At 30.1% G+C, this 12,114-nt stretch overlaps 1 long non-coding RNA gene and 1 pseudogene across 1 annotated transcript; one reads left to right on the forward strand and one right to left on the reverse strand.

The window, feature by feature from the left end:
- Positions 1-4,466: 4,466 nt before the first annotated feature.
- LOC124820374 (uncharacterized) lies at positions 4,467-10,826 on the reverse strand. Its single transcript, XR_015783512.1, has 3 exons — positions 10,129-10,826; positions 6,590-6,686; positions 4,467-5,316 (listed from the first exon to the last, which is right to left on the reverse strand). It is a non-coding gene; the product is annotated as an uncharacterized LOC124820374 (long non-coding RNA).
- On the forward strand, positions 7,776-8,330 carry LOC148206189 (uncharacterized protein P8A3.02c-like; annotated as a pseudogene).
- Positions 10,827-12,114: the final 1,288 nt, after the last annotated feature.

Genomic DNA, 12,114 nt, shown 5'->3' on the forward strand with positions numbered 1-12,114 from the left:
GTGCTACTTTGATAAGTAGAGAGAATAACTTGGTTTGTACTACTTTGGTAAGTAAGTCAGATAAGGTGAAGTTGTAACACTTTGATAAGTGGAATTTTAAATTTCAGAAGTTTATGAACTGTGTGAAATTTTATTTTAGAAGACTTGTGTTGTAATAAATCACTTAATATTTTGTTGGTGTTGAAAATTGTTAAAGAAAAGTTGTATATGTATTTTTGTGGAAAAATAAATTGTAACGCCTAAATTGGGGTATTACACTATTGGGTATCAGAGCAATGGTTTTCGAAAATCCATATCTCTTTTGTAAGTAATCTTTTGTTAAATAGTCTTTGTTTAAATAAATAATTTTCGAGGACGAAAATAAATGTTGTTGGGGAGATTGTAAGATCCTTGAAAATATTTGTTAGATACTTAAAAAAAAAAAAAAAAAAAAAAAATTAGTGAATAGTAAATTGTGAATAGTAAATTGTGAATAGTAAAAAGTGAATAGTAAAAAAAAAAAAAATTATTTTTGGAAAGGATAAGTGTTACACGTAGCATTGAGATCAGAATTCACCAATTTGCAAATAAAAAATTATTTTTGTAATAGTAAAATGAATAAAAAAATGAATAGTAAAAATGAATAGTAAAAATGAATAGTAAATTTTTTTACTATAAATAGCCAAGGGGGGAGGCTGGAAATTTACACCAAAATTCTAGAGAAATTGTGAGAGAAGAGAGTTGGAGTAAATTCTAGTTGAAGAGGGGAAATTCTGGAGGTTTCCGGAGAACGGTTTGAGAAGAGGAAACTAAGTCTGGAATAGAGGTAAGGGGAGCTAACTTTGAGTATTTCCCTTTGTATTATCTTGAGTCTTGAATATGCTATATTTTGCGTTTGTCTGATCTTAAATCTTGAAAATGGAGTATTTTGTTTCTGTATGATCTTGAATTTAAATGAGAGTATGCTTTTGTGTTGATATCTAAGTGTGATAGTTGTAAAATGTGATGTTGATTATGTTATGCCATTTGTATGTTATTAGTTGTTTATTTTTGTATTTTGGAAGGATTAGAAATTGTCTAACCGGCTCTGCCAGATTCAATTTCTTATTTCCCCAAACATTTTATTGCTTTCCTTATTTATTTTTATTGTATTTTGGAAGGATTAGAAGTTGTCTAACCGGCTCTGCCAGATTCAACTTCTTGTTTCCCCAAACTATTTATTGCTTTACTTATTTATTTTATTGCATTTTTGGAATGGATTAGAGGTTGTCTAACCGGCTCTGCCAGATTCAACTTCTTGTTTCCCCAGACATGTTAATGTTCGTGTTATTTAATTATATTGTATTTTTGGATGGATTAGAAGTTGTCTAACCGGCTCTGCCAGATTCAACTTCTTGTTTCCCCAGAAATTTTATTGTCTTATCTATTTTTTTTATTGCATCTTTGTGGAAGGATGAGAAGTTGTCTAACCGGCTCTGCCAGATTCAACTTCTTGTTTCCTCTGAATTTTTATATTAATATTATTTTGATGGTAAGGGCAACTAATTATTTTTGTATGAATTTATAAATATACGAATGTTGAACTGGTGTTCTCTTGCGAAACTGTTTTATGACTTTTATTATATTGGGTGTTATAACTGAAACTGTTAAATTGTACATGTTGAGATGCGATGAATTTATTGAATGAGTTTGTTGGCTGAAATTGATCTTGTTGGAAGGTCTGGAGTAAGGGTTCTGTAATTGCTTATATATGAGTATTAAATAGATATACAGATACTGTTTGAGGTTGTTGTGAGATGAAGTAAAAATATTAAAATTAGACATTTTAGATTTAGAGCATAAGACAACAAGGTAGATAAATTAAATAAATAAATTGATTAATTATTTAGGGCCTCCCTTTGTTGGTAGGATAGAGGAACCTTAAAAACCTGAGTTGGCACATCCCTGATCATAGAGCAGCCCTGGCCTGGTCCAGTCAGTTGTGACTAGTCATATGTGCTGACGTCGAAGGTGAGTTTGATGCGTTCAGACATCTGGGTCCTCTCCGGTGACCAATTGGAGTAAAGAAAAATCTCTACTAGGATGAAAATAAAATAAAACAAGTTGATTGTAGATGCATAATATTATCATGGTAAAAATTTCATATATATTTTATTTATTATTACATTGAGCCCAGACTTTAATATGTAGTTCCTACGATATGTTGATATATTTTGGTTGATCCATGATCTTTGTTTGGTGAAAATATGTTGAGTTATACTCGTTATGGGCAAAAATGAGTTTATAATATGAAGCATAATATATGGTAATATGTTTAATTTATTGATACCAAAACGGGTTATTATAAATTCTTGATTAAAGAATGAACATGATTGAGTTAGGTGGATAAGAGGGTATGAATTGTTGGTTTTATGAAATGTTGGAGTGGATATGAGAAATCATTACTTATGAAATGATGTTTACTACCGGGAGTAGTATGTTCGAGTTATACCATGAGAGTTTGGTATGAGCAAAGTAACACCTGAGGTTTATGAAAGCAGGCAGAAAGTGGTCTGACCATAAGGCTTTGACATAAACATATGATTCGTAAGTTATAAAGAAGCAGGCAGAGAGGGGTCTGACCATAAGGCTTCAGAAAGTAAGACATAGTATATAAGTGAGGCTTAAGGAAGCAGGCAGAGAGCGGTCTGACCATAAGGCTTCATGAGTAAGCATGGTACACTTGTAAGATTTATGGAAATGGGAAAGATGACTTTGATAATGATGAATTAATGACATCGGAATAATGATATTTTATCAATTGCAAAAATACATGATTATAATATTTTTATTACAAGTTTAATGATTTTATGATAAGGTTGGCTTACCCTTATTTGTTTGTACTATGATCATATAACTCATGTTATATGTGATTAGATAATGTTGCAGATGCGGTTGAACAAGCTTAGAGATGAGAGAGATGCGGGCAAAAACTTTCAGGGGTTTTTGTAAAAGAATAAATTTGTATGGGGAAGATTATGTTGTGTAAAACTTATAAGTTGAAATTTCAATGGTGAAGACTATATTGTTTAAAGTTTGTAAGTTTGGTATTGTACTTTGGATTAAATGAAATAAAGTTTGATTGTTTATAAGAGATATCAAATTAATTTAGTCTCTACTATCAGTAATACCCTTTAAAATAGTAGGGTGTTACACCTACTTACAAATTGCATTTCATTCCTAGAAACCAAAGTTTTTGAAACCGTAAAAATTGACATATTATCGATTTTCATAGAAAGTTACATTTCTTTTTTGTTGTAAATGTGATTACTTATTCCGATTCAACCCATTTCATTATTATTTGATAACGTTTATTGAAAGATGTAATGTTACTTATATAATGTCTTATTGAATATGATTTCAATAAGGATAAGATATGTTATTAAAGGTTTTGATAGTTTGTAACCAATAGAGTTTTATCACGTAGATTCATATTTTCATATAATAATAATTCATAAATTAGTTATTTCAATGATAAGAAGTTTTTATATTTCACTACAATTAGTTTTATTAAGATGTGAGGATAAAATAGTAATGATTGCTCAATGCCAATAAATAAAATTATATTTATTCGTAAAGACTAAATTTGTTAAAATTTATACTAATTTAAAATTAAAAATTAGTTTAGACACTAATTATTTGGTAGCTAAAATTTTGATGGTTAATATTATAGATTAATTTAGACTCTAATTCATAAACCAGTTATAATATTATATTTATAATTGTAATTATTTTAAATATCAATAATTTTACATAATGATATTTTTAAAATATGTAAATTATATATATATATATATATATATATATATATATATATATATATATTATGTTTTAACTAATTATTTCTAGAAAATTTTATTGCACAATAAAGAAATAACTTTCTTTTTAATTAAATAGCAATTACTTATATATTAATAAGTTTTACACATGCCTACTTACAAATTACATTTCATTCCTAGAACCAAAGTTTTTGGAACCACAAAAATTGATATGTTATCAATTTTCATAGAAAGTTACATTTCTTTTTTGTTGTAAATGTGATTACTTATTCTGATTCAACCCATTTCAGTAAATGCATCATTGCGTTTATAATAAACTTCTTTTGTAAAGTTGCATACTAAAATGTACCAAGTATATCCATTCACCATTTATGGAATTTCCAAGGTGACACTAACATCTTAATTACGCTGCCATTGATCTCTAGCAACAGAAATTAAAGACAATTGTTTAAAAAGGTTTGATAGTTTCTTTACCTTCAATAAGTACTTTGCTAAATGCAAATCTTTTGCTTGAAAAATTTTCAAAGGCCTTTTCTTCTACATTTATTAGTGATAGTGAATTTTATTCTAAGGTTCTTAAAAAGGATGCGAAGAGAAACTTATATGTAAACCTAAATTTCAAGAAAAATACTTCTTACTAACCAACAAAATTCTGGAAGAAGCTACACCTTACTACACCTTATTTATAAAAACCTAAAAGAAAACAAATTTAAAAGAAAAATTTAATCTTCACTTTACATTAGAACCCAAGATTCAAACTAAAAGTTTGTTTAAGAATAAATACAATTTGGTATTAACCCTAAAAGACCATATTTGTAATTCTTGGTCTTCTTTAAACTTGTTAGCTGCCACAATCTTGTTCCACTCCTTTACAAGGTTGTAGGTGTCTGATTTCATAGTCCACTTCTTCATTGGCAAAGTATATTCTCTCAAACAGGGGTCCAACACAGTCACTTCCAAACCAATAATTTTATCATTATTTTCTTTTTCTTCCAACTTCATAATCTCATTTTCAGTGAGAAAATCACATTTGATTTTCTTTTTTGGAATTGATAATCGGTTATTGTTTGGCTTTACATCCGATGAGAAAAGTATCTTGTGCATCACAAATTTAAGATCATAGCCATTCAACTCGGTGACTCGATTCCTAAATTCTACTGACAAATCTGATGATGAAGGTGTTGGACATGTCACAACTACCTTTCGTGGTGGTGGAGATTTTGGCCCTACCACTTTAATCCTTGACGGCGGTGGTAGAGGTAAGGATGGTGGTGATGCTAGAGGTGGAGGTGAAAATGGTTGTGGTGGTATAGTTAAAGGTGAAGATGGTGGTGGTGATACAAGTAAAGCTAAAGATGGTGATGGTGGTGGAGGTAAAGATGGTGATGGTGGTGGAGGTAAAGATGATGATGACGGTGGAGATGATGATGAACATGAACATAATGAACTTTTCATAATTTTCCTTCGCTTTTTGATATTTGGCTCCTCGATTTCTCCTTTTGACATATCTTCTCTTTGTCTACGTATAAAAAAACATTTTAATTAATAATTATACTCATTCTAGTTATAGTTTGATACATAACTAGTTTTCACATTAATAAAAGTTATTTATAAAAATAAAGCACCCCTTAACAAAATTCTAACTCAATATATAAAATAAAATAAAATAAGAAATGAAATTTAGATTTTAGAAGAATTAGAATAAATTTTAAGAAATCTAACAAAATTAATGAGATTTTACAAATTAAATTTCGTTTTCATGATCTAAATATGATGTGATGCACTTAAATTTATAAACTAATAGAAATCTAACAAGATATTACTACATTAAAACTAATTTATGAAATTTAAAAAAAATAACTATAATGTAGTCAAATATAATATCTTCTTATTATGATTGTTCAAATTAATTTACAAATTAAGCATGGTGTAAAAATCTAACGATTTTCCTGATACCAAATCAACAAATCTATAATCATCTTATCCTATCTATTTAATTCATATTTAATTAAGGAATTATATAAATAATATATAGTAAATATTATTAAATGATTACAACTTGGAATACATTTACAAATAGAAAACTATATTAAATAGCCTTTTAGATATTACTATTATTATTATATATTTTTTCTATTCCATTCTACTATTATGTCAAATTAATTTTTTCGTTAAAACACATGTGAATGTAAGTTTTTCAATCAAATTCATAATAACTATCATATTTATAATTATACATACATTGCTTATATAATGTATTATTATTTTGACTAATGAAGGATTGCTTGTTTCTTATATCTAATGTGATTAAACATGTGTCTGTTCCTAACTTTCATATAAAATTATTTTTTTTCCTTTTCTACATGAGATTTGAATATATTTTGGTCCTAAAATTAGAAATGGAATGGATACAGTAATATGAATCTAATTACCTCAAATGTTAGTGAAATATCAAATATGTTTTTCAACTAACCCAATTACTAGAATGAAATACGTTTAGCATAAAAAAAAAGTTAATATAATTGGATTAAAAAAACTTTATTCATTTATTAAGTTTAAGGAACAAAATATATCAAAGTTTAGATAAGTTTCAATTTCATATCAAAATTAAGGGACTAAAAACATATTTGACCCTTATTTTAATGACATTATATCTGTTTGAAATAAGGATCTATATTTACTGTTTAAAATAATGATCATTACATAAAAACAGTGGGATAAAATTAAAAGAAATATATTATTATACATTATACTAAAAATTAAAATAACAAATAAAGTGAATTTCAACATACCTTATTGGAACACCTCTTTGTGTATTATTCCTTTCTAAATGTGATTCATAACAATTTGAAAGTTGTTGGTAGTAATCCTCCAGTTGAAGCAATTCTCCTTCATTATAAAAGTGTGGAGCATCTTGAGAAATTAACCAATTCAACATAGAAGGTTGAAATGACTTGGAACACAATCTATTTAGTGACTCTCTATCAGTAATACTTGCAAGCAATTCTTTTAAAGTTTTCAAGTTTCTCATTATGACAATCAAATGATGGTGAGAACTTGAGAGTTGAAAGAGAAAAAAATGTAATGAAAAAATAATAAGGTATAGAAGTGTTAGGGATTTTAAATAGGAAACCAAGATAGATCATAAAGATTAAGATAAAAAGATATAAATAAAAAAAAAAAGATAAACCATAAAATTTTTTTTTGATACATTTGATTTTATTAAGTTATGCAAAAAAGTTATGAAAGATAAACTTAATCAAAAATATAAATCAAAACTGTTTTTTAAACAAGTAAATAAGATAATAAAATTAGAAGCCAAAAGTTCATCAAAACGAAAATATAAGCTTAACAAAAAGATAAATACAAAAAGATATAAATTTTCCATTATTTCTAAAAGAATTGTATTTATATTTTACACTTATATTCAATTCAAAGTGAAATTAACCTTATTTTAGTTATGTAAGAGATAATTGATAACTGTTGTTGATAAGACAAAAAATATATATTCTATACTAAGAAAATACAGTTATAATTTAAAAATAAGTGGTTTTATCTTCAAATATATTTTATATTAAAAAATATTTTACATGTTTCAAAAAACTTGTTATAAAAATCCTGTTCCAAAGAGTATCTTCTGGAAAAATTATTTATTCGGAAAATTTTGTTCTGAAAATCATGTTGCAAAAATTCTAGAAAAAAAAATAATCCGGAAGTCAGGTAGAATGGTTATTTTGAAAACTAAGAAAATGTAGTTAGTAATTATGGGGGTGCAGAAATTTTCATCTATTATTTTGGTTCAGTCAGACCAAAAATAATGTGTTGGGCCAGGCCACCAAAGCAATATGTTGTACTTTCAAGGTGTGCGGCGAAGAAAAAAAAAGGTGAGTGAGGAGGATGGGGGCTCAAATCTATAGCTGATTCCATCATTTGATATAAAGCAGCAAGCAAGAAACTGGGAAGAGAAGAGAAGTGGAAGCAAGAAAGATGAGGGAAGAGGAGGAGGAGAAGGCAGTGTTGGAAGAAATCTTCGGGTCTATGGCTGTGTCCCAATTTCCTCTCTCCACGCCACCAATCTCGCATAGTCGCATCCCTCCAATCCCAAAACTGGATCCCCTATCCCTCCATCAACCAGGCCATGCGCTTCGGCCTCCAACACCTCCCTTCTTGGGGCCCTCCTCTGGCCCACTCCATTTGCCGCTCCATCCGCCTCCAGGCCCATAACCCACCTCCCTTCCCGCCCCACATCCTTCACAGAGAACCCCTCTTGGACCAGATGATCGCCAACGTCTACCAGCCCGGCCAAGGCATCTGCGCCCACGTTGACCTCCTCCGCTTCGACGACGGCATCGCCATCCTCTCCCTCGAGTCAGACTGCGTCATGCACTTCACCAACGCCTCCCCTCCGTCCCCGTTCTCCTCACCCCTGGCTCATTCATTCTCATGTCCGGAGAAGCACTCTACCATTGGAAAGACGGAATTTTGTTTTTAAAAGATAATAAAACTTTATTTTTAACCTATTCTTTTAAATAATATGATTTTTTTATAAATAAATTTAATATATATTTAATTATTATAATTATATATTTAATAATTATAGTAATAAATATTATAATAACTAGATATGTATATTTAATTATTATAATAATTAATTATAATTTAAGATATGTATATTTAATAATTATAATTATAATTATATAATTAATTATTATTATTATTATTATTATTATTATTATAATAAAAAATAATAATAATACTAAAACCAATACTAATAGTGATATTACAAATACTAGAATTACTAAGACTAATAATAATATTAACTCAAATAATAACACTAAAAGTAATACTAATATTCAAAACAATACTAATACTAATAACAGACATTAATAATACAAATAATAATAAAAGATTATAACTAATAATAACAATAATAATATTAATAATAACAATAATAATATTAATAATAATAATAATAATATTAATAATAATAATAATAATAATAGTTAAATATGATTTTAGTTATACCAAACACACAAGCATAACATCCAGAGGAACCAATATGTAGAGATGAGAGAATTTCAAAAATTTCAGAACACAAGCTAAAAACAAAGAAACTAAACACACACAGAACTAAGAACCACTATTCATAAATGTTAAAACTTCAAAAACAGACCCTAAGCACACTAAAAAAATATGCAAAAAGAAACAACCTAAACAAGACTAACCTAAGACTATAAAACTTAACTCGCCGAGTCCCGGACAACGGCACCATTTGTTAAACGGAGATTGATCACACAAAATCAAAACAAACTAGATTTTTCCATTAATAAAGTATAGAGACAACATAAGTATCAATCTTCATACTTGGTACAATTAAGGTCAAAGTGTTTAGTTAATTCTTGCTTTTTATTCTATTTATTAACTACTAATGCAGGGGTGGGAAAATTAAAAATGAATGAAATGAAAAAAAGAAAAGAATTAAAACTAAAATCTGTAAATTGTTTAAAAGAAAGAAAGAAAATGAAAAGAAACAATAACTCCTAAACTAAAAATGCAAGAATGAAGTTAAAATGACCTAAACTACTGACTCTGGATATGAAAACTAAAATGAAACATATATGAAAACTAAAGAAACCTAGATGCTTAACACATGGAACTAATAGACCAAAGAATCTCTTAGCTATATACATATTCTGGAAAGGTAAATGTAAATGCACAAACTATAGGTTATCATGTACAGAACCAAATGGGCAGAAATGCAGAATCACAAATAAAAGAAGCAAACGACGTAGATTAGGCAAACGTAAAAATCAGAAGCAAATATGCAATGGATTAGAAGAAAAAGTCTCAATTACTCTCAGAAAGACATCCTGTAAGAGATGAAGCCCACTTTGGGGTCTTCTTGTTCAAATCTCAGAACTTACAATGGCAATTCTCACTCAATTATCCAACCACCACATACTTAACTCATAATTTTACGTTCAACCATATCTAATCATGAAAACCTATTCTAAGAACAAATAACAGCAATTACCTACACTAAATTCAATCATCAAAGACAAAAAAAAAATCAATCCTAAACTACAATTCATCATGCTCAGAACAGAAACCAAATTGATACAACTAATGCAAGAAACATAAAAGAAAAATCCCAAATACAAAGGCAACATCAGTATTCAACAATAAATGGCAAAATCAAAGTATACAAGTGCTGGGAAAAGTAAAATCAATTGCACGAAATTAAAAAGCAGTAAGAAATGTAAGAAATTGAAGGAAGAACAATAAAAGGATCAGAATTTCATTAAACTTTGAAGATAAAAGTACATGATACCAGAAATCACTGAAAATCACGGCCTGTCACCCTCGCAACTCAATGAAATCCAGAATCGAAGAACAGCGCGATAAACCCTAGCCTATGAAAGCGATAAACCTAGAACGCAGTGTTTGTCACCCCCGCCACTCTCTACTCTATTCAGAAACTAAGAACGGTTAAAGTAAAGTGCGTATAAAAGTGTCTATTTACATAACAGAAAACCCCTTTATATAAGGTCAGAAACAGAGGGAAAGGGTGGGAAAAGAGGAACCTTCTTCAGTACTCTTTGAGTTTAATCCAATCGGACGGTCTTCCTTCGTCTTTCTTTCCAAGCCCTCTGATCATCTTGAGCTTCTTCACCGGTCAGAGTCACGTGCACGAGCTTCGTCTCCATCTTCATCTCTTCTGCTCTTTCTCTTTAGTTTCTTTTCTCGAGCAAGCCCTAGCACATGGATGCTCTCTGTCAAATGAATCACTAATGCACATGACCCCAAAGCAGAGTAGCCACCAAAAACGCACAGCTTCAATTAACTGCAGACCCAATGTCCATGCCAGCGGCTCACTCTTCTTTCAATTAGGAGCAACGACCCAAATTCACTTGCCCAAGGTCTAACCAGTGCTTGCAGCAGCAGAAGCGTTCCAGTGGCCTAATTTGAAGTATGGCAGCAGCTTTATCAATGCATTCCAATTTGCTTCCAAATAGCTTAAGGCTGTGTTCTTTTGAGTAGATTTCACGGAATGAATTTGAGGAGATTTGAGAGGATTTGAAGATAATTTTTTTTGTCGTTTTTTTGAGCGAATTTGGAAGTAAATGAGAGTGAATTTGAAAATAAAATTTGTGAGAATTAGTATAAAATTGTATTGATGTGACAAATTAAAAAATATTATTTAAAATTCATTCTCATTTACCTCTAAATTCGCTCAAAAAAACGACAAAAAAAATTATATGCAAATCCTCTCAAATCCCCTCAAATCCACTCCCTCAAATCCACTCAAAAGAACAAGCGCTAAGGGAAGTTGATCCTCCAGCATCCCAAGTGTTCCCTGCACCTCCTTCGTATTCTTTTAATTACTAAAATATCCTTTTTTTACTTTAACCTTTTACCTTTTTATTTTTTTTTAAGAAAACCCTAATCTTTACATGTCATTTTTACTTTTACTTTCACAGCTGCGCAGCCCCACACCACCCAAAGTCTCACTTTTTCTTTTTCTCTCCTCTCCATATCCGTTTTTCCCAATCCAGTTTTCACAACATCCGTTTTCACTTATAATTTTGGATCGCGATATTCTAACAACAAAATTTTAACACATTTTTAAAAATGTTAGGTGTCAGTAGTACATTGGTCCAATTTTTTTTCTTTTATTTCTGAAATTGTGACATTGAAATTGATGAGAGCTTCAGAAAATTTGGGATTCCAAATATACCCCTTGCCCTAATTCATTAGAAATCATCGTTCTCTTTCTTCCTTCTCGTTCACCATCTTCGTTCTAGCTCTCCCTTTTGGTTTTCGGTCTCTCTCTTCCTTGTGGTTGTCGCTCTTCCTTGTTGTTACCCTTGTACGTTTTCATTACATCTCTTCGTGTTGGTCAATGTCGTCCTCTTTGTTGAGTGTATTGTGCAAAATGGCAAGTTCCGGTAACCATGGTCCTTCGACGAGCAAGGTAAATGCATTCTTCCTTCATTTTGTACATTGCGTTTTCGGTTTGGATTTTGGGTTTTCCCTGTTAAATTTTCTGTTGTTTTTGTTTTAGGGCTTTTATGTTTTGGTTATTTTGTTTGTTGTTGATGTAGTTGAGGGTTAGTCACTCCTTTTTAACAAAGTATATTTCTACTTTGAACGAGCATTTGACAGAGGAGCACCGGTCACTGATTGCGGAGATGGTGGACAAAGTGTTTTATGTAGAGAACCGTCCATGAACACTGGATTTTTTTCCCTGGGAGGCATATCCACCAATCCACCTCCAATGAAGACTTATGTGAAGAGGGGTCACGAAGGCGTTACA

The sequence above is a fragment of the Vigna umbellata genome, chromosome 1, assembly GCF_029865625.1.
Source record: "Vigna umbellata cultivar VRB3 chromosome 1, Vumbellata_1.0, whole genome shotgun sequence".
Classification (NCBI taxonomy): domain Eukaryota; kingdom Viridiplantae; phylum Streptophyta; class Magnoliopsida; order Fabales; family Fabaceae; genus Vigna; species Vigna umbellata.